Consider the following 25,877-nt stretch of genomic DNA (forward strand, 5'->3'; position numbering starts at 1 on the left):
CTGAGAAAAACCAGGGGATGCGGGTGGTGCTGGACATGAGTGAAGGGCTGCAAGGTCATAACATCACGTGTGACAACTTCTTCACATCCTACCGCCTTGGTGTTGAACTACAGAAGAGAAAGCTGACCATGGTTGGAACAATCAGAAAAAACAAACCTGAACTTCCCAGTGAGCTTCTGAAAATGCAGGGCAGAACTGTGCATTCCTCTAAATTTGCTTTCTCTGAAAATGCAACTGTTGTTTCATACTGCCCAAAGAAGAACAAGAATGTTATTGTAATGAGCACAATGCACAAAGATGCATCGCTGAGTGCAAGAGAGGACATCAAGCCACAAATAATACTGGACTACAATTCCACCAAAGGAGGAGTTGACAATTTGGATAAAGTCACAGCAACATATAGTTGTCAGCGCATGACTGCCCGCTGGCCTTTGGTGATTTTCTACAACATTGTGGATGTGTCTGCTTACAATGCCTATGTCCTGTGGACTGAAATCAACCAGCAATGGAATGGTGGCAAATTGTACCGACGCCGGCTTTTCCTAGAGGAGCTTGGCAAAGCTCTCATCACTCCCAAGATCCAGAGGAGAGTCCGGCCTCCTCGGTCGACAGCAGCTGCATCTGCCGTCCAGAAAATTCAAGCTGGACCATCAACACATGCCTCCAATCAACCAGAAATGGATCCAGTGGATACAGGCAGTGGCAAGAAACGGAAAAGATGCCAGCTCTGCCCCCCTCGACAAGACAGTAAAACAAGCACCACTTGTGTAGAATGCAATAAATACATCTGCAGAAAGCACACACACACATTGTGTTCAACATGTAGAGAGAAAGACTGAAGGGATAATATGGACCAATAAGGGGGGAAAAAACCTACTTGGGGAAACTGAAAAATCTTGTTTGTGAGAAAGGAAATATGTTTAACAAATAGTTCTTAAATATTGTTTAAAAAAAATAAAAAGTATTGTATTTCTTCTTTCTGAAATGTCTGATAAGACAAAATAAAGTTGTTTCTGTTTTTACTTAATTCTTTGACTGTCTTGAGTGTGTTTAAACTGTGCGGGTCAATTTGACCCGTAACATAATGGATGTCATTTTTTTCCAGCAAAGCACAAGGGTTAAGGGGCATTACGGCCACACAAAGGGGATGCCGCCGAAATATTTGAGGCATTATCAAGTACTTGTCGAATTGTGAATGAGAGACTGATGAAGTGTGTGCATCCTGCACAAAAAAAACTATGCAGAGCTCATGCCTTTCATGCAACTTTTTTCAAATCATCAGTCGCAACATGCAGCCTTAGAATGTATTAAAATTCGAACATATAGCCCAACGTTTGCATCACAACTAAAGTTGCATAAATAACTCTAAATTAAGCATATGAGGACCTGTTTCTTTGTTAACCGCTCAACACAAAATAGCCACATTTGCACACTCCCTCAAATCATTTGGAGAAAATATCCTTTCTATTTTATTCAGCTATGTTCAAATTGTACTCTTCATACTATAAAATCATATAAAATAATGCCATGGAATTCTAAGCAAATCTTGTCTGCTAAATGATTTTTTTTTGTCTAGCCCCCATTCTTGCCTATTTGATAATGGGCCATTCTAAATCAAAAGTAATTTTACATATTAGTAAAGACAACATTTAAAGACAACTGTTAAGGCAAGGGCTGATTTCAAGGTTTTACTGTTAACCTATAAAGCGTTACATGGGCTTGCTCCTACCTATCTTTCCGAGTTGGTCCTGCCGTACATACCAATACGTACGCTACGGTCACAAGACGCAGGCCTCCTAATTGTCCCTAGAATTTCTAAGCAAACAGCGGGAGGCAGGGCTTTCTCCTATAGATCTCCATTTTTATGGAACAGTCTGCCTACCCATGTGAGAGACGCAGACTCGGTCTCAACCTTTAAGTCTTTACTGAAGACTTATCTCTTCAGTAGGTCATATGATTGAGTGTAGTCTGGCCCAGGAGTGTGAAGGTGAACGGAAAGGCTCTGGAGCAACGAACAGCCCTTGCTGTCTCTGCCAGGCCGGTTCCCCTCTCTCCACTGGGGTTCTCTGCCTCTAACCCTGTTACAGGGGCTGAGTCACTGGCTTGCTGGTGCTCTTTCATGCCGTCCCTAGGAGGGGTGCGTCACTTGAGTGGGTTGAGTTACTGACGTGATCTTCCTGTCTGGGTTGGCGCCCCCCCTTGGTTTGTGCTGTGGTGGAGACCTCTGTGGGCTATACTCGGCCTTGTCTCAGGATTGTAAGTTGGTGGTTGAGGATATCCCTCTAGTGGTGCGGGGGCTGTGCTTTGGCAGAGTGGGTGGGGTTATATCCTTCCTGTTTGGCCCTGTCCGGGGGTTTCTTCGGATGGGGCCACAGTGTCTCCGGACCGCTCCTGTCTCAGCCTCCAGTATTTATGCTGCAGTAGTTTATGTGTCGGGGGGCTGGGGTTAGTTGGTTATACCTGGAGTACTTCTCCTGTCTTATCCAGTGTCCTGTGTGAATTTAAGTATGCTCTCTCTAATTCTCTCGTTCTCTCTTTCTCTCTGAGAACCTGAGCCCTAGGACCATACGTCAGGACTACCGGGCATGATAACACCTTGCTGTCCCCAGTCCGCCTGGCCTTGCTGCTATTCCAGTTTCAACTGTTCTGCCTGCGGTTATGAAACCCCTACCTGTCCCAGACCTGCTGTTTTCAACTCTTAATGATCGGCTATGAAAAGCCAACTGAGAGACCTGAGCCCTAGGACCATACGTCGGGACTACCGGCCGTGGTGACTCCTTGCTGTCCCCAGTCCGCCTGGCCCTGCTGCTATTCCAGTTTCAACTGTTCTGCCTGCGGTTATGGAACCCCTACCTGTCCCAGACCTGCTGTTTTCAACTCTTAATGATCGGCTATGAAAAGCCAACTGAGATTTATTCCTGATTATTATTTGACCATGCTTGTCACTTATGAACATTTTTGAACATCTTGGCATGGTTCTGTTATAATCTCCACCCGGCACAGCCAGAAGAGGACTGGCCACCCCTCATAGCCTGGTTCCTCTCTAGGTTTCTTCCTAGGTTTTGGCCTTTCTAGGGAGTTTTTCCTAGCCACCGTGCTTCTACACCTGCATTACTAGCTGTTTGGGGTTTTAGGCTGGGTTTCTGTACAGCACTTCGAGATATTAGCTGATGTAAGAAGGGCTATATAAAATAAAATTGAAATTGAAATTGATTTAATTGAGAGAACAGGGTGTGCAGCCTGAGGCAAGGAACAGAGAGCAAGCTTTTTTTTGCGACTTTCTAAAATCACCAATAGCCTATAGTCGCATCACGCAGCCCATATACAGTGTATTCAGAAAGAAAACAGAAATATCACATTTACATAAGTATTCAGACCATTTACTCTGTACTTTGTTGAAGCACCTTTGACAGCGATTACAGCCTCAAGTCTTCTTGGGTATGAAGCTTGGCACACCTGTATTTGGGGAGTTTCTCCCATTCTTCTCCACAGATCCTCTCAAGCTCTGTCAGGTTGGATGGGGAGCGTCGCTGCACAGCTATTTTCAGGTCTCTCCAGAAATGTTCGATTGGGTTCAAGTCCGGGCTCTGGCTGGGCTACTCAAGGACATTGAGACTTGTCCAGAAGCCACTCTTGCGTTGTCTTGGCTGTGTGCTTAGGGTCGTTGTCCTGTTGGAAGGAAAACCTTCGACCCAGTCTGATGTCCTGAGCAGAGTTTCATCAAGGATCTCTCTGTACTTTGCTCCGTTCATCGTTCCCTCAATTCTGACTAGTCTCCCAGTCCCTGCCGCTGAAAAACATCCCCACAGCATGATGCTGCCACCACATAGGGATGGTGCCAGGTTTCTTCCAGACGTGACGCTTGGCATTCAAGCCAAAGAGTTACAGTGCATTGCAAAAGTTTTCATCCCCCTTGGCGTTTTTCCTATTTTGTTGCATTACAACCTGTAATTAAATGGATTTTTATTTGGATTTCATGTAATGGACATAACAAAATAGTCCAAATTGGTGAAGTGAAATGAAAAAAATAACTTGTTTAAAACAATTCAGAAAAAAAAAAATACGGAAAAGTGGTGCGTGCATATCTTTTCACCTCCGTTGCTATGAAGCCTCTAAATAAGATCTGGTGCAACCAATTACCTTCAGAAGTCACATAATTAGATATATAAAGTCCACCTGTGTGCAATCTAAGTGTCACATGATCTGTCACATGATCTCAGTATATATACACACACCTGTTCTGAAAGGCCCCAGAGTATGCAACACCACTAAGCAAGTGGCACCACCAAGCAAGTGGCACCATGAAGACCAAGGAGCTCTCCAAACAGGTCAGGGACAAATTTGTGTAGAAGTACAGATCATATGGAAGAAGGTACTCTGGTCAGATGAGACTTAAATTGAGCTTTCTGGCCATCAAGGAAAACGCTATTTCTGGCGCAAACCCAACACCTCTCATCACCCGAGAACACCATCCCCACAGTGAAGCATGGTAGTGGCAGCATCATGCTGTGGGGATGTTTTTTGAATCCTCAAAGTGTTAGGCATAGTGTAAATCAAATGATACAAACCCCCAAAAATATCAATTTGAATTCCAGGTTGTAAGGCAACAAAATAGGAAAAATGCCAAGGGGGTTGAATACTTTCGCAAGCCACTGTATATCTTGGTTTCATCAGACGAGATAATCTTGTTTCTCATGGTCTGAGAGTCCTTTAGATGCCTTTTGGCAAACTCCAAGCAGGCTTTCATGCCTTTTACTGAGAAGTGGCTTCCGTCTGGCCACTCTACCATAAAGGCCTGATTGGTGGTGCTGCAGAGATGGTTGTCCTTCTGGAAGGTTTTCCCATCTCCACAGAGGAACTCTGGAGCGCTGTTAGTGTGACCATCGGATTCTTGGTCACCTCCCTGACCAAGGCCTTTCTCCCCCGATTGCTCAGTTTGGCCGGGCGGCCAGCTCTAGGAAGAGTCTTGGTGGTTCTAAATTTCTTCCATTTAAGAATGATGGAGGCCACTATGTTCTTGGGGACCTTCAATGCTGCAGAATTGTTTTGGGTACCCTTCCCCAGATCTGTGCCTCGACACAATCCTGTCTCGAAGCTCTACAGACTATTCCTTTGATCTCATGGCTTTTGCTCTGACATGCACTGCCAACAATGGGACCTTATATAGACAGATGTGTGCCTTTCCAAATCATGTCCAATCAATTGAATTCACTACAGGTGGACTCCAATCAAGTTGTAGAAATATCCTAAGGATGATCAACGGAAACACGATGCACCCGAGCTCAATTTCGAGACTCATAGCAAAAGGTCTAAATACTTATGTAAATAAGGTATTTCTGTTTGTAATTTTTTTTACATTTGCAGAAATTTCTAACAACTGTTTTCGCTTCGTCATTATGGGGTATTGTGTGTAGATTGATGAGGAAAATTTTTTATTTAATCAATTTTAGAATAAGGCTGTAACGTAACAAAATGTGGAAAAAGTCAAGGGGCCTGAATACTTTACAAATGCACTGTATGTTTTGATTTCTAAGACATTCTAAGGTTTGTATCATTCACAACTAAAGTTGGAAAATAACTCTAAATCTAGCGTATAGGACCTGTTTCAAATGATCACTTTTACGCTCAACATAGCCACTTCATATGCGCTCACTCTCGCTCCAGAATGGGAAAAATATCCATTCTATTTCATTCAGTTCAATTATATTTTTCTTACTATATAATCATATAATATAATTGGCAATGGACTTAAGTATATCTTGTCTGCTAAATGAACAAGCCTACATACAGCCTATAGCATGGCGCATAGCCAGATATCATACAGTAGGCAAACTCATATTCTGTTCTACTGAAATACATTTTCTTCATATCATGTTTATTTAGACCTGCCTAAACTAAATTACGTATAGTGATGGTGGATATTCAATTTATTTATTAGACTTTTTAAAATGTAGACGTTCCAAAGGAGGCGAATCAGAGACTTGTATGCTGCTTGTATGCGAGGAACCTGGAGATGCTAAATGTGTTTATGTTAATGAACGATCAATTACCGTGAGACCGGCAGTCTTTTGTATGACAATATCCAGCTGACAAAATGTCATGACCACCACAATACAAAGTCCATTGTATGTGAAGTGGTATTGGGGAGTTGTCAGAGTCAAAGATAGTGTCTGTGTGCCTGGTCATGTGTTTTACAATGTGGTAATGCTTCACATAACATTTTTATGCAGAATGGTCATTATTTGGCTAATAATGAGGACCTCAAAGGCTGGTGTGGGGACCTTGACATTTCTGGTCCCAGTCCGTCCCCGAGTCCACCTATAAGATGAGTCAGCAGGTCTGTTGTTGACTGTTGTTCACACCATAAATCTCTCTTCAAATGCACCACACACCATAGTAGCTATAACAATAAAGCTATGAGTAAAATCTTCTTTCAACTTACGCTTTAAAGGGACAATACCACTTTCTGTTTCAACTTAAAATGTGCTTCCCAAATGGCACCCTATGCCCTACATCAGGGGTGTCAAACTCATTCCATGGAGGGCCTAGTGTCTGCTGGTTTTAGTTTTTTCCTTTCAAATAAGAATTAGACAACTAGGTGAGGGGAGTTCCTTACTAATTAGTGACCTTAATTCATCAATCAAGTACAAGGGCGGAGCGAAAACCTGCAGACACTCTGTCCTCCGTGGAATGAGTTTGACACGTGCCCTTCATAGTGCACTACTACTAGTGCATCCCCTATGGACCCTGGTCAAAAGTATAGCACTATGAAGGGAATAAGATGCCAATTGAGACGTACCCACCATCTCTGTCTGAACACAATACACTCGGTCTTTCTAGCAAGTCTAAAGCATGCTTCATTCCAGCACAGTTGCCCAGCACAACCGTAGTGAAACGACTGGTACCTGAGTAGTTCATGCTTTTTGTGCATGACTTGACATAATTCAATTGGATGGCATCATCCTCCTTAAGCCCTTAAGTAAGGTCCCTGGTGGGGGAGGTTGGGGCAGGGTTGGAGAACCTGTACACAATGCGCATTACGCTTGTCTGGGCCTGGGAAAGCATAGCAGAATGTGTCTCTTGGAGCGGTGGAGGGGGGATGGAAGGAGGGGGGATAGAAGGATGGGGGAAACGGATGAGTGCTGATAGCGCCGGACAATCGGATTTCTTCTGGTGTTTGGAATAATTGTGCTTGGCGCCAGACAACAGAGTACGAAGTTAAGAGCAGGTCATAAAAAGACCCCCACTCACCATGATCAACATCATTACGCCAATAACAGCTCTGTTTCTCTTTGGGATGCCCCGCCCACACATCTTCAAATCGTCCAAAACAAATCTGATTCTTCCTCAGGTGCCCCGCCCATGGGGTTCAACTCAACCAATAGGAGCTTTGTCCGCTGCCTGTTTGGCTGATACCAAACTCGAAGTCCTCCTGAACGGAAACAGAACCGGGAAAGAAAGTGATGTCTAGTGTTCTGAAACGGAAGAGTTATTTTCAAATCTTGACAACCGGTCAATAATGTTCTTTCGCTTCAAGCTAAGCCCCCTACATGTCAACCCCTCCCTCTCGGTCTCCCCAACTGGACATTTCAGTCACATCTCGCGCCTGCACTGCATCTGTCCATCAAACATGTAAAAAACTAGCTTACCCGCTCCATAGCAAGCTGCTCCATTCGTGATAATTGGTGGAGTAAATTAAATGTAAAACCTATGCTGATTTCCGAAAAGGTGCTATGAACCGTTCATGTCATAACACTGGGAATTAAAAAAATGTGGGGTTCTGTTCAGAACGGAATGATGGGAAAATAATATCATGGTTCCAGCCCCTGGAAAGAACCAATCAATATGCCTGCTCTGAGACAGATCGAATATTAAATTATAACGACTGGCTTTCCATACCGTTGGGGCACAGCTCGCTGTGTACCACATTGGTCTGTGCATCAGCCAGTCCGCCAATAAGTGAGCTCTTTGGCTCATCCGGCCAATAGTTATTTAGCAGTTGCTCTTATCCAGTACAATCATCTTAAGATAGATACAGTTGAAGTCGGAAGTTAACGTACACCTTAGCCGAATACAGTTAAACTCAGTTTTTCACAATTCCTGACATTTAATCTAGCAAAAATTCCCTGTCTTAGGTCAATTAGGATCATCACTTTATATTAAGAATGTGAAATGTCAGAACGATAGTAGAGTGAATTATTTCTTTCAGCTTTTATTTCTTTCATCACATTCCCAGTGGATCAGAAGTTTACATACACTCAATTAGTATTTGGTAGCATTGCCTTTAAATTGTTTAACTTGGGTCAAACGTTTCGGGTAACCTTCCACAAGCTTCCCACAATAAGTTGGGTGAATTTTGGCCCATTCCTCCTGACAGAGCTGGTGTAACTGAGTCAGGTTTGTAGGCCTCCTTGCTTGCACACGCTTTTTCAGTTCTGCCCACAAATGTTCTATAGGATTGATGTCAGGGCTTTGTGATGGCCACTCCAATACCTTGACTTTGTTGTCCTTAAGCCATTTTGCCACAACTTTGGAAGTATGCTTGGGGTCATTGTCCATTTGGAAGACCCATTTGCAACCAAGCTTTAAACTTCCTGACTGATGTCTTGAGATGTTGCTTCAATATATCCACATCATTTTTCCTTCCACATGATGCCATCTATTTTGTGAAGTGCACCAGTCTCTCCTGCAGCAAAGCACCCCCACAGCATGATAATGCCACCACCGTGCTTCACGGTTGGGATGGTGTTCTTCGGCTTGCAAGCGTCACCCTTTTTCCTCCAAACATAACGATGGTCATTATGGCCAAACAGTTCTATTTTTGTTTCATCAGACCAGAGGACATTTCTCCAAAAAGTACGATCTTTGTCCCCATGTGCAGTTGCAAACCGTAGTCTGGCTTTTTTATGGCCGTTTTGGAGAAGTGGCTTCTTCCTTGCTAAGCAGCCTTTCAGGTTATGTCGTTATAGGACTCGTTTTTACTGTGGATATAGATACTTTTGTACCGGTTTCCTTCAGCATCTTCACAAGGTCCTTTGCTGTTGTTCTGGGATTGATTTGCATTTTTCGCACCAAAGTACGTTCATCTCTAGGAGACAGAAGGAGTCTCCTTCCTGAGCGGTATGACGGCTGCGTGGTCCCATGGTGTTTATACTTGCGTACTATTGCTTGTACATTTTAGTCATTTACCAGATGGTCTTATCCAGAGCGACTTATAGTTAGTGAGTTCATACATTTTTCATACTGGCCACCCGTGGGAATCGAACCCACAACCCTGGCGTTGCAAGCGCCATGCTCTACCAACTGAGCTACAGGAGGCCACAGATGAACATGCTACCTTCAGGCGTTTGAAAATTGCACCCAAGGATGAACCAGACTTGTGGAGGTCTACAATTTTCTTTCTGAGGTCTTGGCTGATTTATTTTCATTTTTCCATGATGTCAAGCAAAGACGCACTGAGTTTGAAGGTAGGCCTTGAAATACATCCACAGGTACACCTCCAATTGACTCAAATGATGTCAATTAGCCTATCAGAAGCTTCTAAAGCCATTACATCATTTTCTGGAATTTTCCAAGCTGTTTAAAAGGCACAGTCAACTTAGTGTATGCAAACTTCTGACCCACTGAATTGTGATACAGTGAATTATAATCTGTCTGTAAACAATTGTTGGAAAAATTACTTGTGTCATGCACAAAGCAGATGTCCTAAGTGGTTGAAAAACTAGTTTTAATGACTCCAACCTAAGTGTATATAAACTTCCGACTTACATTTACATTTTAGTCATTTAGCAGACGCTCTTATCCAGAGCGACTTACAGTTAGTGAGTGCATACATTTTTCATACTGGCCCCCTGTGGGAAACAAACCCACAACCCTGGCGTTGCAAACACCATGCTCTACCAACTGAGCTACAGGGGACTTCAACTGTAGGTGAGATACAACCACATATCACTGACAAATATACAGCATACGAACATTCCATTCCAGCCAAACAATGGACATATAGAGTTTTTCTATGAATTTAAAATATGAATTTCACATATGAAGGTACCCATAAGCAATAATTTCTGAGGAAAATACAAATGTGAAAAAGATGTTGATACAGCGTTTTGGAACGAAACTCTTCATGTTATTACATTGTAGTATGTGTGAATCCAAACGCAGATCTCCACATTGTTTGGACAATAAAGTAGGTATATTTCCATTTCTATGAACAAATGCCATTGCTCTATGTCATTGCGACCAATCGTTGATCATGACATTTTAGTAAGACTGTAGGTTCCCTGAGGGGGCACCTAACCTAGCGTTTAAGAGCATTCGGCCAGTAACCGAAAGGCGCTGGTTCAAATTCCTGAGCCGGCAAGGCAGACAAATCTGCTGTTTTGCCCTTGAGCAACAACAACAACTGCTCCCTGGGCACCGATGACGTGGACGTGGATTAAGGCAGCTCCTCACACCTCTCTGATTCAGAGGGGTTGGGTTAAATGGGGAGACATTTGGGTTGAATGCATTCAGTTGTGCAACTGACTAGGTATCCCCTTTATCTTCTCCTATGGTGAATTACTCTGTCTTTTGGGTAAACACATTAAAACATTTGTAACATTAGTGATTACACTTCGGCACATTTTTTATTTGGAACAGAGAGATTTCAGTGACAAACCGCTGTCGTGACAATAGGATAAACAACACAGTGTGTGTACCGATGAGGTGATTGTCTGACTCAGTGTGTGTAGATCTGTAAAAGTGTGTGAGTGCAATTTATCTAGAAAACCGTGTCAAGTTTGAAAAGAAAAACAATGTTTTCAAAGGTGTAATCCATAAGTAACACTTGAATCCTACGTATACACATACATGCCGTGTAACCCTGGTCTGGCATGCAATATGAATAGCACGTTTGTGCCACTGTCACTGTTTGAAGAGTAATTGCATGTCATCCAACGATGGATACATTCACTGTACGGTAAAGACCGCGATTAATTGAGTGCTCGATTAATGTACGTGCATTTATGCATACTTGATTTAATTTCCCGGATGCAGAAGTGTACCCTCCAGCTATGTATCCAATAAATATGAAGTTATAATAATATAATATAATATAATATAATAATATAATAATATAATATGCCATTTAGCAGACGCTTTTATCCAAAGCGACTTACAGTCATGCGTGCATACATTTCTGTGTATGGGTGGTCCCGGGGATCGAAGCCACTACCTTGGCGTTACAAGCGCCGTGCTCTACCAGCTGAGCTACAGAGGACCACATCTGTCAACAGACTGTGGGACGGCAGCGACTTAAGGGACTTTTCTGACCACATCCCTACTAGTCAACATGTTAAACGGACCCTTGCCTTAACCCTAACGATAGACTTGCAGAGAGACGGGGAGGAGCTACGTCCCTGCTTTCTCTGAGCTGACCAATCCTGTTGTTGGGAAACACCCACACCATTCTGTTGTTGGGGTACGTACGCCCACACCATTCAAACACAGACTATTTCACTCACATTGCAATTAATAGAAATCTGGAAATAATGGACAGTTATTTAAAGTTTTCAGAGGGTGGACCCCTTGTTGACAGTATATCAAATTACACTAAGGAAGGCCACATTAAGAAAGCTTGAGGTGGCAAAACTCACCCTGTAGGGCTTCTCTCCGGTGTGTGTACACTAGTCTACCATCAACTTTTGTTAGCTCAATCCAGTTAAAAGGTTACCCACCATTGTGGTGTTTTCTCTTAGTTAGGTGGAGGTTAGGTGGAGGTCCTCTGTAGCTCAATTGGTAGAGCATGGTGCTTGTAACGCCAGGGTAGTGGGTTCGATCCCCGGGACCACCCATACGTAAGAATTGATGCGCACATGATTGTAAGTCGCTTTGGATAAAAGCGTCTGCTAAATGGCATATTATTTATATTATAGGTCCGTGTGATGCAGAAGTAGTGGCATGTTTTATCATCAATAGAAACATGCATTACTCAAAACGACATTAGTTTAGGTGTAAACATAGGAAAGAAACCAGCAATTCAAACAAGGCAATTCAATGATATCTGAGGAAATATATGAAATCCAAATTCTTTACAGCAGAGTCCTAAATGGACTTTTATTCCCAAATAGAAGGGTTCTACATGGAACCAAAAAGGGTTCTCCTATGGGGACAGCCAAATAACCCTTTTAGGTTCTAGATAACACCTTTTTTTTTTAAAGAGTGTAATTCCTCTTCCGAGCAGTGAGTGATACTATGGGAGTGTTAAAGAGGAACTGACACTGTTTTATTCAAATCTGTTCATATACACCCTTGTAAAGAATATGACCCATCATTTTACATTCTGTGACAAGTCATGCTAACTTTCACGTTTTCCTAAATTCATAGAATGTTTGGAAATGACATATAGTTAGGTCTTTGTGAAAATGCTGAGTGATCCAGCCACGTCTCTGCAAGGCATATAATATTGCAGCTTTTCAAGTCTCTGATAGGAGACCCTCAAAAGGAAGCTCATCCATCTTATTCTCAACTGACTGGACATTAGCAAATAGAACGGAGGGGAGTGCCAGTCGATATTCCCTTCGTCTCAGTCTCGAAAGGATGCCAGCTCATCTGCTGCGTCTACAAGTTCGAGGAACTAGATCAGAATCGGGAACGAAAGTGATCTATACTGTTCTGGAACAGAACCGTTATTTTAAAAGCATGGGAACCAGTTTACTTTATTTTACGCTGCGGGCATTATATTTTTGGGGTCCCACAAAAAACGCAACAAAGCGCCTATGCAAAGCCTTCACTGTCACTCAGAAACTTATTCCAGTGTCTGCCTTCCAGCTGAAAATCAATACCAGTGTGTGTGTGTGTAGGCTACCTGCCCCTCCGAAGCATAGGCTCCTGGCTTACTGACATACAAGCGTGATTCAGAAATTAGGGAGAGATTCTTAAATAAGAGAAGAATGGATCAACTTTTTCAATGCTAGTTAAGGATACATTTACATTTTACATTTTAGTCATTTAGCAGACGCTCTTATCCAGAGCGACTTACAGTTAGTGAGCATACATTATTATTATTATTATTATTATTATTATTATTATTATTATTATTATATATTTTTTTTTTATACTGGCCCCCCATGGGAAACGAACCCACAATCTTGGCGTTGCAAACGCCATGCTCTACCAACTGAGCCAAATCCCTGCCGGCCATTCCCTCCCCTACCCTGGACGACGCTAGGCCAATTGTGCGCCGCCCCATGGGTCTCCCGGTCGCGGCCGGCTACGACAGAGCCTGGATACAATAATAATATTCAACTTATACAGCGCTTTTCAAAAAATCTCAAAGCTTTTCAAAGCACAAAAAAAGACAAGTAATTTAGAAAAACATCACAACATCATGAGATGGACAGTCATTAGAAAGTTCATGGCTTGACTGGTCATCTGAGGGAGGTGGTCAGGCGAGCAGATAAAGTCCAGGGGCAGGCAGGAAGCGCGGTCTCAAAGTGTCTCGCTGTCTCTGTCTTTTCCATAGTAGAACTCAGTCAGATGGAAGTTTGAGCTAAACCACTGCATACAGTATAGTTATCATGTTTCACATTGGATTTATTAACAACAAAAAAGGTAAGACGTGTTTTTATTTTAATTCTGGTGCCGCTCTGCACACACAAGCTTGTTAGCTAGCTAGCTCGCTCGCTCTCGTCCAACGTTATGCCAACTCTCTGAAGTTCAAAGACAATCAAAGTTCCTTCATAGAAGCCGCTCTTATGTAGGTATAATTCTGTGGGCGTAATTCAGATAACGCATGTCATAACAACAAGATGCCCAGTGCTTCAAGCCAAGCCTCCTCCTCCACCCTCTCTCGCACACTCCCCACCTACACCTGTCTGTCCAATGCATGTAAGCAACTAGCTACAGCTCTATAGCAAGCTGCTCTATCTGCACTGAATGGTGAAGTAATTTAATGTCGAGCTAAATGTACAGAAAAATGTTAAAAATATAAACCTGTACATTTTTGGGGTTCGAACCGGTTCAAAACTTAATTTTGCTGCTAGAACAGAATGAGGAAAAATATATAGTTATGTTCAGAATGAAACAATTGGAAAATGATTTCGGTTCCAACCACTGCATAATAGTATGAACTTTCTATTTAAAAAAAAAAGTAAAGATGCGGAAGTCCGGTTCCGGTGGCATGCATTTAATCAGAAACCAAAGCTCCTTGGGCTGGTCTCAGACGATCCCGCAGGTGAAGAAGCCGCATGTGGAGGTCCTGGGCTGGCGTGGTTACACGTGGTCTGCGGTTGTGAGGCCGGTTGGACGTACTGCCAAATTCTCTAAACGCCGTTGGAGGTGGCTTATGGTAGAGAAATGAACATTCAATTATCTGGCAACAGCTCTGGTGGACATTCCTGCAGTCAGCATGCCAATTGCACACTCCCTCAAAACTTGAGACATCTGTGGCATTGTGTTGTGTGGCAAAACTGCACATTTTAGAGTGGCCTTTTATTGTCCCCAGCACAAGGTGCACCTATGTAATGATCATGCCATTTACATATCTTACATGTTTCACCAGAAACCAAAGCTCCTTGGGCAGTTCCATCCCTCAACATAAAAAAAACGTTTGATGCACTAGAATGGTCATATCTTTGGTCAGTGTTGGAACATATTATTAAAATATGATGCCAATCCCTCAGCCATTGTAATAAACAGGCAATACCTGCTCTGCTCCGTTCAGTATAACCATAAGTACACCAACTGATCTAATTTGTTATCAAAGCTCGAGTTTTTAAATATAATATGGTCTGAGAACAACAATATTGGCAGGCCAGGCATATAGCCAATATACTGTGATAATGTATTAGACCTACTCCCCAAACCTCATTTTTGTTACATTTATTAAGTCATGTTTAAAAAATAAATCTGGGCGGTACATCTCAGCTTGCTTTTTGACTACGAAAGTGATGTTGACTCAGAAAAGGTTGGTGATCACTGGTGTAGATGAAGGGCAGGAGACAGGTTAAATAAGGATTTTTAAGCCTTGAGACAACTGTATGTGTGCCATTCAGAGGGTGAATGGGCAAGACAAAAGATTTATGTGCCTTAGAACGGGGTTACGGTAGTTGGTGCCAGGTACACCGGTTCGTGTCAAGAACTGCAAAACTGCAGGGTTTTTCATGCTCAACAGTTTCCTGTGTGTATCAAGAATAGTCCACCACCCAATGGAGGCTCACTTCTTTTTTATTTTTTATTTTCCTCTTTACATACTATATTTATTGTAACTTTTTTGCTCTGTGATGCGAGCTAACTATTTAATTATATTAACTTGTGTATTATGCATGTAGCCCCCCACAACAACAAAAAAAAGAAAAAAAAAGAAAAAGGAATGTATTTATTTTTGTATTTTATCTTTATTTAACTAGACAAGTCAGTTAAGAACAAATTCTTATTTACAATGACGGCCTACGCTGGCCAAACCCCGACAAAGCTGGGCCAATTGTGCGCCGCCCTATGGGACTCCCAATCATGGCCAGTTGTGATACAGCCTGGAATTGAACCAGGGGGTCTGTAGTGACGGCTCAAGCACTGAGATGCAGTGCCTTAGACCGCTGCGCCACTTGGGAGAATAAAGATGGTCACAAAAAAAGTCACCAAATAGCAAAGTCAGGTTGGAACTAGTAAGATGACGCCCTTCTCCGTCTGCGCCATTTAATCATCCGTATGGCTCAGCTCAGATGCCTACATAGTACATACACATACATAATTTACAAAACAGACACAAAGTCAGCTCAGACAGATCCAGCTCAGAGAAGCTCAGCTCATGAGTTCCACCAGTAACAGCTGTTAATTTACATGAGGGAGGGAGGGAGGGAGGGAAAATGAATGTGTTTATGCAACAAATGTCAGTGCATCGAATCGTATCGCATTGAACTGAATCGTTCTCTAATCAAACTGAATCGCACCGATCGTTTCAACCTAAAATGTATCGTTCCTGGATCTTATAAAATGTATGTATAAATGTCTTTACTAAAATGTTTTAGGTTAAAATAACTTGTCTTTTGTTTTGCAGTATGGGTCCAGCATCCCCTCTTTAAAATAAACATATGTTAGGCCTACAGTGAGGGAAAAAAGTATTTGATCCCCTGCTGATTTTGTATGTTTGCCCACTGACAAAGAAATGATCAGTCTATAATTTTAATGGTAGGTTTATTTGAACAGTGAGAGACAGAATAACAACAAAGAAATCCTGAAAAACGCATGTCAAAAATGTTATAAATTGATTTTCATTTTAAATGAGGGAAATAAGTATTTGACCCCCTCTCAATCAGAAAGGTTTCTGGCTCCCAGGTGTCTTTTATACAGGTAACGAGCTGAGATTAGGAGCACACTCTTAAAGGGAGTGCTCCTAATCTCAGTTTTTTACCTGTATAAAAGACACCTGTCCACAGAAGCAATCAATCAATCAGATTCCAAACTCTCCACCATGGCCAAGACCAAAGAGCTCTCCAAGGACGTCAGGGACAAGATTGTAGACCTACACAAGGTTGGAATGGGCTACAAGACCGTCGACAAGCAGCTTGGTGAGAAGGTGACAACAGTTGGTGCGATTATTTGCAAATGGAAGAAACACAAAAGAACGGTCAATCTCCCTCGGCCTGGGGCTCCATGCAAGATCTCACCTCGTGGAGTTGCAATGATCATGAGAATGGTGAGGAATCAGCCCAGAACTACACGTGAGGATCTTGTCAATGATCTCAAGGCAGCTGGGACCATAGTCACTAAGAAAACAATTGGTAACACACTACGCCGTGAAGGACGCAAGGTCCCCCTGCTCAAGAAAGCACATATAAAGGGCCGTCTGAAGTTTGCCAATGAATATCTGAATGATTCAGAGGAGAACTGGGTGAAAATGTTGTGGTCAGATGAGACCAAAATCGAGCTCTTTGGCATCAACACAACTCACCGTGTTTGGAGGAGGAGGAACGCTGCCTATGATCCCAAGAACACCATCCCCACCGTCAAACATGGAGGTGGAAACATTATGCTTTGGGGGTGTTTTTCTGCTAAGTGGACAGGACAACTTCATTTCATCAAAGGGACAATGGACGGGGCCATGTACCGTCAAATCTTGGGTGAGAACCTCCTTCCCTCAGCCAGGGCATTGAAAATGGGTTGTGGATGGGTATTCCAGCATGACAATGACCCAAAACACACGGCCAAGGCAACAAAGGAGTGGCTCAAGAAGAAGCACATTAAGGTCCTGGAGTGGCCTAGCCAGTCTCCAGACCTTTAATCCCATAGAAAATCTGTGGAGGGAGCTGAAGGTTCGAGTTGCCAAACGTCAGCCTCGAAACCTTAATGACTTGGAGAAGATCTGCAAAGAGGAGTGGGACAAAATCCCTCCTGAGATGTGTGCAAACCTGGTGGCCAACTACAAGAAACGTCTGACATCTGTGATTGCCAACAAGTACTAAGTCATGTTTTGCAATGGGGTCAAATACTTATTTCCCTCATTAAAATGCTAATCAATTTATAACATTTTTGACATGCGTTTTTCTGGATTTTTTTGTTGTTATTCTGTCTCTCACTGTTCAAATAAACCTACCATTAAAATTATAGACTGATCATGTCTTTGTCAGTGGGCAAACATACAAAATCAGCAGGGGATCAAATACTTTTTTCCCCTCACTGTATATGCCATGATGAAAACCAAGTAAGGAAATGCCCTGCTTGGTAATTGCAGTCTTTCCTTTTCCAGTAAAAGGAAATACTTCCATATTAGCAAGGCATTATACAGCTATCTCTACTCTGAGAGCATAGGCATTTGGGGCTCTCTGCCAATAAGTGCACCAGTTTGTCTGCATGCCAAGGCGAGGGAAAGGATCGCTATACTGATCCAGGATAGAACTGCTGATGCACAACGTCTCTCCCTTCCTCTCTCTCTCTCGCCCCATCTCTAATATCTATCTGTATTTGTCTATCCTGCTCTTTTCTCTCTCTCATTTAAGTGCATGTCTCTCGTAACATGAGTCTGTGGAGCAAGAGTGGGTTTCAAATAAAATACAATTGTATTGGTCACATGCTTCTTAAAACAACAGGTGTAGACTAACAGTGGAACGCTTACTTACAGGCCCTTCCAAACAATGCAGAGAGAAAAATATTAACGAGGAATAAATACACAATGAGTAATGAACGATAACTTGGCTATATACACGAGGTACCAGTACTGAGCCGATACGCAGTGCCGTGAGTTTATTAAGGTAAATATGTACAGTTGAAGTCGGAAGTTTACATACACTTAGGTTGGAGTCATTCAAACTTGTTTTTCAACCACTCCACACATTTATTGTTAACAAACTATATTTTTGGCATGTCGGTTAGGACATGTACTTTGTGCATGACACATGTCATTTTTCCAACAATTGTTTACAGACAGATTATTTCACTTATAATTCACTGTATCACAATTCCAGTGGGTCAGAAGTTTACATACACTAAGTTGACTGTGCCTTTAAACAGCTTGGAAAATTCCAGAAAATTATGTCATGGCTGTAGAAGCTTCTGATAAGCTAATTGACATAATTTGAGTCAATTGAAGGTGTACCTGTGGATGTATTTCAAGGCCTAACTTCAAACTCTTTACTTGACATCATGGGAAAATCAAAAGAAATCAGCCAAGACCTCAGAAAAAAAATTGTAGACCTCCACAAGGCTGGTTCATCCTTGGGAGCAATTTCAAAACGCCTGAAGGTACCACGTTCATCTGTACAAACAATAGCATGCAAGTATAAACACCATGGGACCACGCAGCCGTCATACCGCTCAGGAAGAAGACGCGTTCTGTCTCCTAGAGATGAACGTACTTTGGTGCGAAAAGTGCAAATCAATCCCAGAACAACAGCAAAGGACCTTGTGAAGATGCTGGAGGAAACAGGTACAAAAGTATATATACCCACAGTAAAACGAGTCCTACATCGACATAACCTGAAAGGCCGCTCAGCAAGGAAGAAGCCACTGCTCCAAAACCGCCATAAAAAAGCCAGACTACGGTTTGCAATTGCACATGGGGACAAATATCGTACTTTTTGAAGAAATGTCCTCTGGTCTGATGAAACAAAAATAGAACTGTTTGGCCATAATGACCATCGTTATGTTTGGAGGAAAAAGGGGGTGGCTTGCAAGCCGAAGAACACCATCCCAACCATGAAGCACGGGGGTGGCAGCATCATGCTGTGGGGGTGCTTTGCTGCAGGACTGGTGCACTTCACAAAATAGATGGCATCATGAGGAAGGAAAATTATGTGGATATATTGAAGCAACATCTCAAGACATCAGTCAGGAAGTTAAAGCTTGGTCGCAAATGGGTCTTCCAAATGGACAATGACCCTAAGCATTCTTCCAAAGTTGGGGCAAAATGGCTTAAGGACAACAAAGTCAAGGTATTGGAGTGGCCATCAAAAAGCCCTGACCTCAATCCTATAGAACATTTGTGGGCAGAACTGAAAAAGCGTGTGCAAGCAAGGAGGCCTACAAACCTGACTCAGTTACACCAGCTCTGTCAGGAGGAATGGGCCAAAATTCACCCAACTTATTGTGGGAAGCTTGTGGAAGGTTACCCGAAACGTTTGACACAAGTTAAATAATTTAAAGGCAATGCTACCAAATACTAATTGAGTGTATGTAAACTTCTGACCCACTGGGAACGTGCTGAAAGAAATAAAAGCTGAAATAAATCATTCTCTCTACTATTATTCTGACATTTCACATTCTTAAAATAAAGTGGTGATCCTAACTGACCTAAGACAGGTAATTTTTACTAGGATTAAATGTCAGGAATTGTGAAAGATTGAGTTTAAATGTATTTGGCTAAGGTGTACGTAAACTTCAGACTTCAACTGTTCATACAGCTGAAGTCAGAAGTTTACATACACCTTAGCCAATTTTTAAGGCCTTCCTCTGACAACCGCCTGGTATAGTGGCAGGAAGCTCGCTCTACACACACACACACACACACACACACACACCCACACTGTGTGCGCCTAAAGAAATGAATGCCTATAAAAAGGTATCTAACTGATGGGATACACAAGCTACATTCCTTGCCAAATGACAACAGCTTTATCACAAATTCAAAATGGACTGGTTGACTGAAGTAGGGAAATATGTGTTCCAACAATGAGCTGCACTTTTGGAATAATTAATAATTAGACTATTTCGCCATTTTCACTAGTTACCACAGCCACAAAGACAAAATTGGCTATATTGTAAAGATTTATGAAAACAAAAATTAGCTTTTTGGTCTTAATTTAAGGTTAGGGTTAGGCATACGTTTAACAGTGTGGCTAGTGTTAAGGGTAAGGTTTAAAATCAGATTTTAAATAAGCGAAATTGTAGAAACAGGCAGGGTTTATGACTTTGTGGCTGTGGTTACTAACGATAGTAACGACCCTACTTCGCAAACTGCTAGTGGCATTTAGAATTGGTTAGCCTAGGCTATCACCCCCCCCCCAAAAAAAAAAAAAGACAGGTTCCATACTGAAAATATGCAAAAACATTAGTTTGATAAAGACAAAGTGCGTATTTTCATCAGAATCATTAAGCCCACTCACCAAACAGATAATGAAATCACCATGCAGTGTTCAATGTAGAATTGTTAATCCATGTAGAAAATTCCAAGGAATAATCATCGAACATCTGTATATCAAAAAGAAGACAGATTTTGGTTTGTAACGATGATCGCTGAAAATAACTGTTCCAGCCGCAGTATTTTGTTATATTTTATTCTGTTATATTACATCATGTTTTATACTATAAAATAGGTGTCTTCACTGTGATAAGGGCTCGGGATATAAAAGCTTATTGTCTGCTTAACTAACATTGCACAGCCATAGGCTTCTACAAGCAAGCACCACACTGCTGGGGTTACATATTTTTGCATTTTAGTCATTTAGCAGATGCTCTTATCCAGAGCGACTTACAGTAGTGAGTGCAAACATTTTCATAATGGCCCCTGTGGGAATCGAACCCACAACCCTGGTGTTGCAAGCGCCATGCTCTACCAACTGAGCTACACGGGACTACGATATAAGTCTATGTCATGGAAAGAGCAGGTTTTCTTAATGTTTTGTGCACTCAGTGTATGTAGCAAACATAGAGCAGGGGAAGATTTCAGTTTGAGTCATCAGGCAAGGGCTGGACCCTATTTAAAAATATATACAGTATCAGTCAAAAGTTTGGACACACCTACTCATTCCAGGGTTTTTATTTTTACTATTTCTACATTGTAGAATAATAGTGAAGACATCAAAACTATGAAATAACACATATGGAATCATGTAGTAACCAAAAAAGTGTTAAACAAATCAAAATATATTTGAGATTCTTCAAAGTAGCCACCCTTTGCCTTGATGACAGCTTTGCACACTCTTGGCATTCTCTCAACCAGCTTCATCAGGTAGTCACCTGGAATGCATTTCAATTAACAGGTGTGCCTTGTTAAAAGTTAATTTGTGGAATTTCTTTCCTTTTTAACCTCTACGGGATCGGTGTCCCGTATACGGGTTGAGCTAATGTGAGCTAATGTGATTAGCATGACTGTTGTAAGTAACAGCAAACTTTCAAGGACATAGACATTATATGGGCAGAAAGCTTAAATTCTTGTTAATCTAACTGCACTGTCCGATTTACAGTAGCGACTACAGAAAGAAATACCATACTATTGTTTGAGGAGAGTACACAACAAACTTTTCACGGCAACTGGTTTGATACATTCACCTCTGAAGGTAAATAATGTACTTACATTCAGTATTCTTGCTCTGATTTGTCATCCTAAGGGTCCCAGAGATAAAATGTAGCATAGTTTTGTTTGATAAAATCCCTTTTTATATTCAAATGTAGGAACTGGGTTCTACAGTTTGAACCCCTCCACACCCACCCACCCCGCCCGGCCATCTAGATGTGTGAAAGTTAGTGTATAAGCTAATGATCCATCATGTATGACATTCCTGGGAGTGTGTAAACTTACATTTTGTATTATCATATCATTTTTGTATGTTCTCTATAGTTATGTACTTGAAAATGTATCAATTGACCAATGCGGCACATTTGGGCAGACTTGATTCAATATTGTCCAGTATTGCAATGCTTCACTGGATCAATCTTTAACTTTGCACACATTGCGCTTAAACTGCAATATTATATTGTGGCCTTTCTCTTACATTTCAAAGATGATGAAAAAAACTATTATAATAATGAAAACGCATGTTTTTTTGTTTGTATGATCTTTTACCAGATCTCATGTGTTATATTCTGCTACATTAATTTCACATTTCCACAAACTTCAAAGTGTTTCCTTTCAAATGGTATGCATATACAGTGAAGGAAAAAAGTATTTGATCCCCTGCTGATTTTGTACGTTTGCCCACTGACAAAGACATGATCAGTCTATAATTTTAATGGTAGGTTTATTTGAACAGTGAGAGACAGAATAACAAAAAAAATCCAGAAAAACGCATGTCAAAAATGTTATGAATTGATTTGCATTTTAATGAGGGAAATAAATATTTGACCCCTCTGCAAAACATTACTTAGTACTTGGTGGCAAAACCCTTGTTGGCAATCACAGAGGTAAGACTTTTCTTGTAGTTGGCCACCAGGTTTGCACACATCTCAGGAGGGATTTTGTCCTACTCCTCTTTGCAGATCTTCTCCAAGTCATTAAGGTTTCGAGCCTGACGTTTGGCAACTCGAACCTTCAGCTCCCTCCACAGATTTTCTATGGGATTAAGGTCTGGTGACTGGCTAGGCGACTCCAGGACCTTAATGTGCTTCTTCTTGAGCCACTCCATTCTTTGTTGCCTTGGCCGTGTGTTTTGGGTCATTGTCATGCTGGAATACCCATCCACGATCCATTTTCAATGCCCTGGCTGAGGGAAGGAGGTTCTCACCCAAGATTTGACGGTAAATGGCCCCGTCCATCGTCCCTTTAATGCAGTGAAGTTGTCCTGTCCCCTTACCAGAAAAACACCCACAAAGCATAAACCTCCATGTTTGACGGTGGGGATGGTGTTCTTGGGGTCATAGGCAGCATTCCTCCTCCTCCAAACACGGCGAGTTGAGTTGATGCCAAAGAGCTCGATTTTGGTCTCATCTGACCACAACACTTTCACCCAGTTCTCCTCTGAATCATTCAGATGTTCATTGGCAAACTTCAGACGGGCATGTATATGTGCTTTCTTGAGCAGGGGGACCTTGCAGGCGCTGCAGGATTTCAGTCCTTCACGGCGTAGTGTGTTACCAATTGTTTTCTTAGTGACTATGGTCCCAGCTGCCTTGAGATCATTGACAAGATCCTCACGTGTAGTTCTGGGCTGATTCCTCACCATTCTCATGATCATTGCAACTCCACGAGGTGAGATCTTGCATGGAGCCCCAGGCCGAGGGAGATTGACAGTTATTTTGTGTTTCTTCCATTTGCGAATAATCGCACCAACTGTTGTCACCTTCTCACCAAGCTGCTTGGCGATGGTCTTGTAGCCCATTCCAGCCTTGTGTAGGTCTACAATCTTGTCCCTGACATCCTTGGAGAGCTCTTTGGTCTTGGCCATGGTGGAGAGTTTGGAATCTGATTGATTGATTGCTTCTGTGGACAGGTGTCTTTTATACAGGTAAAAAACTGAGATTAGGAGCAGCTCGTCACCTGTATAAAAGACACCTGGGAGCCAGAAATCTTTCTGATTGAGAGGGGGTCAAATACTTATTTCCCTCATTAAAATGCAAATCAATTTATAACATTTTTGACATGTGTTTTTCTGGATTTATTTGTTGTTATTCTGTCTGTCACTGTTCAAATAAACCTTCCATTAAAATTATAGACTGATCATTTCTTTGTCAGTGGGCAAACGTCCAAAATCAGCAGGGGATCAAATACTTTTTTCCCTCACTATATCTTTGCTTCAGTTCCTGAGCTACAGGCAGTTAGATTTGGGTATGTCATTTTAGGCGAAAATTGAAAAAAAGGGGTCCGATCCTTAAGAGGTTAATGCGTTTGGGCCAATCAGTTGTGTTGTGACAAGGTAGGGGTGGTATACAGAACATAGCCCTATTTGGTAAAATACCAAGTCCATATTATGGCAAGAACAGCTCAAATAAGCAAAAAGAAAATGACAGTCCATCACTTTAAGACATGAAGGTCAGTCAATCCTGAAAAATGTCAAGAACTTTGAATGTTTCTTCAAGTGCAGTCGCAAAAACCATCAAGCACAATGATTAAACTGGCTCTCATGAGGTCCGCCACAAGAAAGGAAGACCCAGAGTTACCTCTGCTGCACCTCAGATTGCAGCCCAAATAAATGCTTCACAGAGTTTGAGTAACAGACACATCTCAACATCAACTGTTCAGAGGAGACTGCTTGAATCAGGCCTTCATGGTCGAATAGCTGCAACTAAACCACTACTAAAGTACACCAATAAGAAGAAGAGACTTGCTTGGGCCAAGAAACACCAGCAATGGACATTAGACCGGTGGAAATCTGTCCTTTGGTTTGATGAGTCCAAATTGGAGATTTTTGGTTTTTGTGAGACGGAAGGTGAACGGAAAATAGTAAAAAAATAAAATAAAGAAAAACCCTGGAATGAGTAGGTGTCCAAACTTTTTACTGCTACTGTATATAATAATAATAATAATAATAATAATAATAATAATAATAATAATAATAATAATAATAATAATATAGGGCTACACATTTTATGTGTTTACACTTCCATAGCCCTGACTAGTTACAGAATGAAAAGAGATACGCAAGCATCATCCTGATATGTAAAATAGTGATATAAATGAATACACACAGTAAATTTGAAAGACACATGCACGCACACAAACACTTCCAGTCATCCTCTACTCAAGCCCCGGGAAACTAAGTGCCACCCATATGTACCTCTCCCTGATCCCTTCACCCCACTACTAAGAATCCCATACGTCACTAGTCTCCTATCACTCACATCTCGCTAGTCCAACCTTAGTCACTCTGAACACACTCTGAAGGGTCCCTTACTAAAAATGGGCTATTGCTACTCCAGGGTCACACATCAATCTTGGCAACTGCCCTCTTTCTACTATTGCAGGGAAGTAAACCCTGACCTGGGCTAAATTAATGTTATTAATCAGCCCTATCTGACTCCATACGAGATAGATAGAGACAGACAGACAGACAGAGTTTGCAATCTGTTATTGAGACCTATTTCACACAGATTGGGTACTCAGTCGGGGTCTCAACTTACTGTTGAGAGTTAGTATAATAGAATACACAAGGTGCGATTTCGAAATTTGGTTGTGCATCAGCAGTCACTCAGCTAGCCTATGTCAGCTAAATGTTTAGCTGCCAGCTATCTAAAATTGTAGTAAGCATGGTCAAATTACCGACTAGGGTGGGCCCATTGATCATCAGTTATCATATCAAAAACTACAAACATTTGCCTCCATTTTATTGCAAAATGTGTAGAATTGTAGGAAATTAGCTGTAAAACTGCTTATTTTTCTCTCCGTCCCATGGCAAAATGTGTAGAATTGCATCAAACTTGCTTTAAAATTGAAAAATATTCACTACGCCCCATGGCAAAATGTGCAGAAATGCAGGAAATTAACTTTAAAACATCAAATAATGTTTTGCTCACAAGGTGGGGGGGATGGGGGGATGTGGATACGACCCAAGAGCCACTGCGGCTCCCCATGATGAGTTCCGATGTTTTGTGGCCCCCACCCACATCAAAGTTGGCCATCCCTGCCCTAGACTATTGGTCATCATTTCATTTGAGAACAATTTGCTTTTGGGTTTGGTTTGAGGCATCCATCCCATTTAGGTGTTATTGTATTGTCCTGGTGAAACAGACGTCTTTCATTGACTTAAAACTAC

At 41.8% G+C, this 25,877-nt stretch overlaps 1 protein-coding gene across 1 annotated transcript in view; it reads right to left on the reverse strand.

Annotated features, from left to right (window-relative positions):
* The window catches only part of kcnq3 (potassium voltage-gated channel, KQT-like subfamily, member 3), a gene marked incomplete at its 5' end in the record, with an annotated part of 182,856 nt that overhangs the window by 156,160 nt on the left and 819 nt on the right, over nucleotides 1–25,877 (reverse strand). The window lies entirely within an intron of this gene.

The sequence above is a fragment of the Coregonus lavaretus genome, assembly GCF_964263955.1.
Source record: "Coregonus lavaretus genome assembly, chromosome: 23".
In the NCBI taxonomy this organism is placed as follows: domain Eukaryota; kingdom Metazoa; phylum Chordata; class Actinopteri; order Salmoniformes; family Salmonidae; genus Coregonus; species Coregonus lavaretus.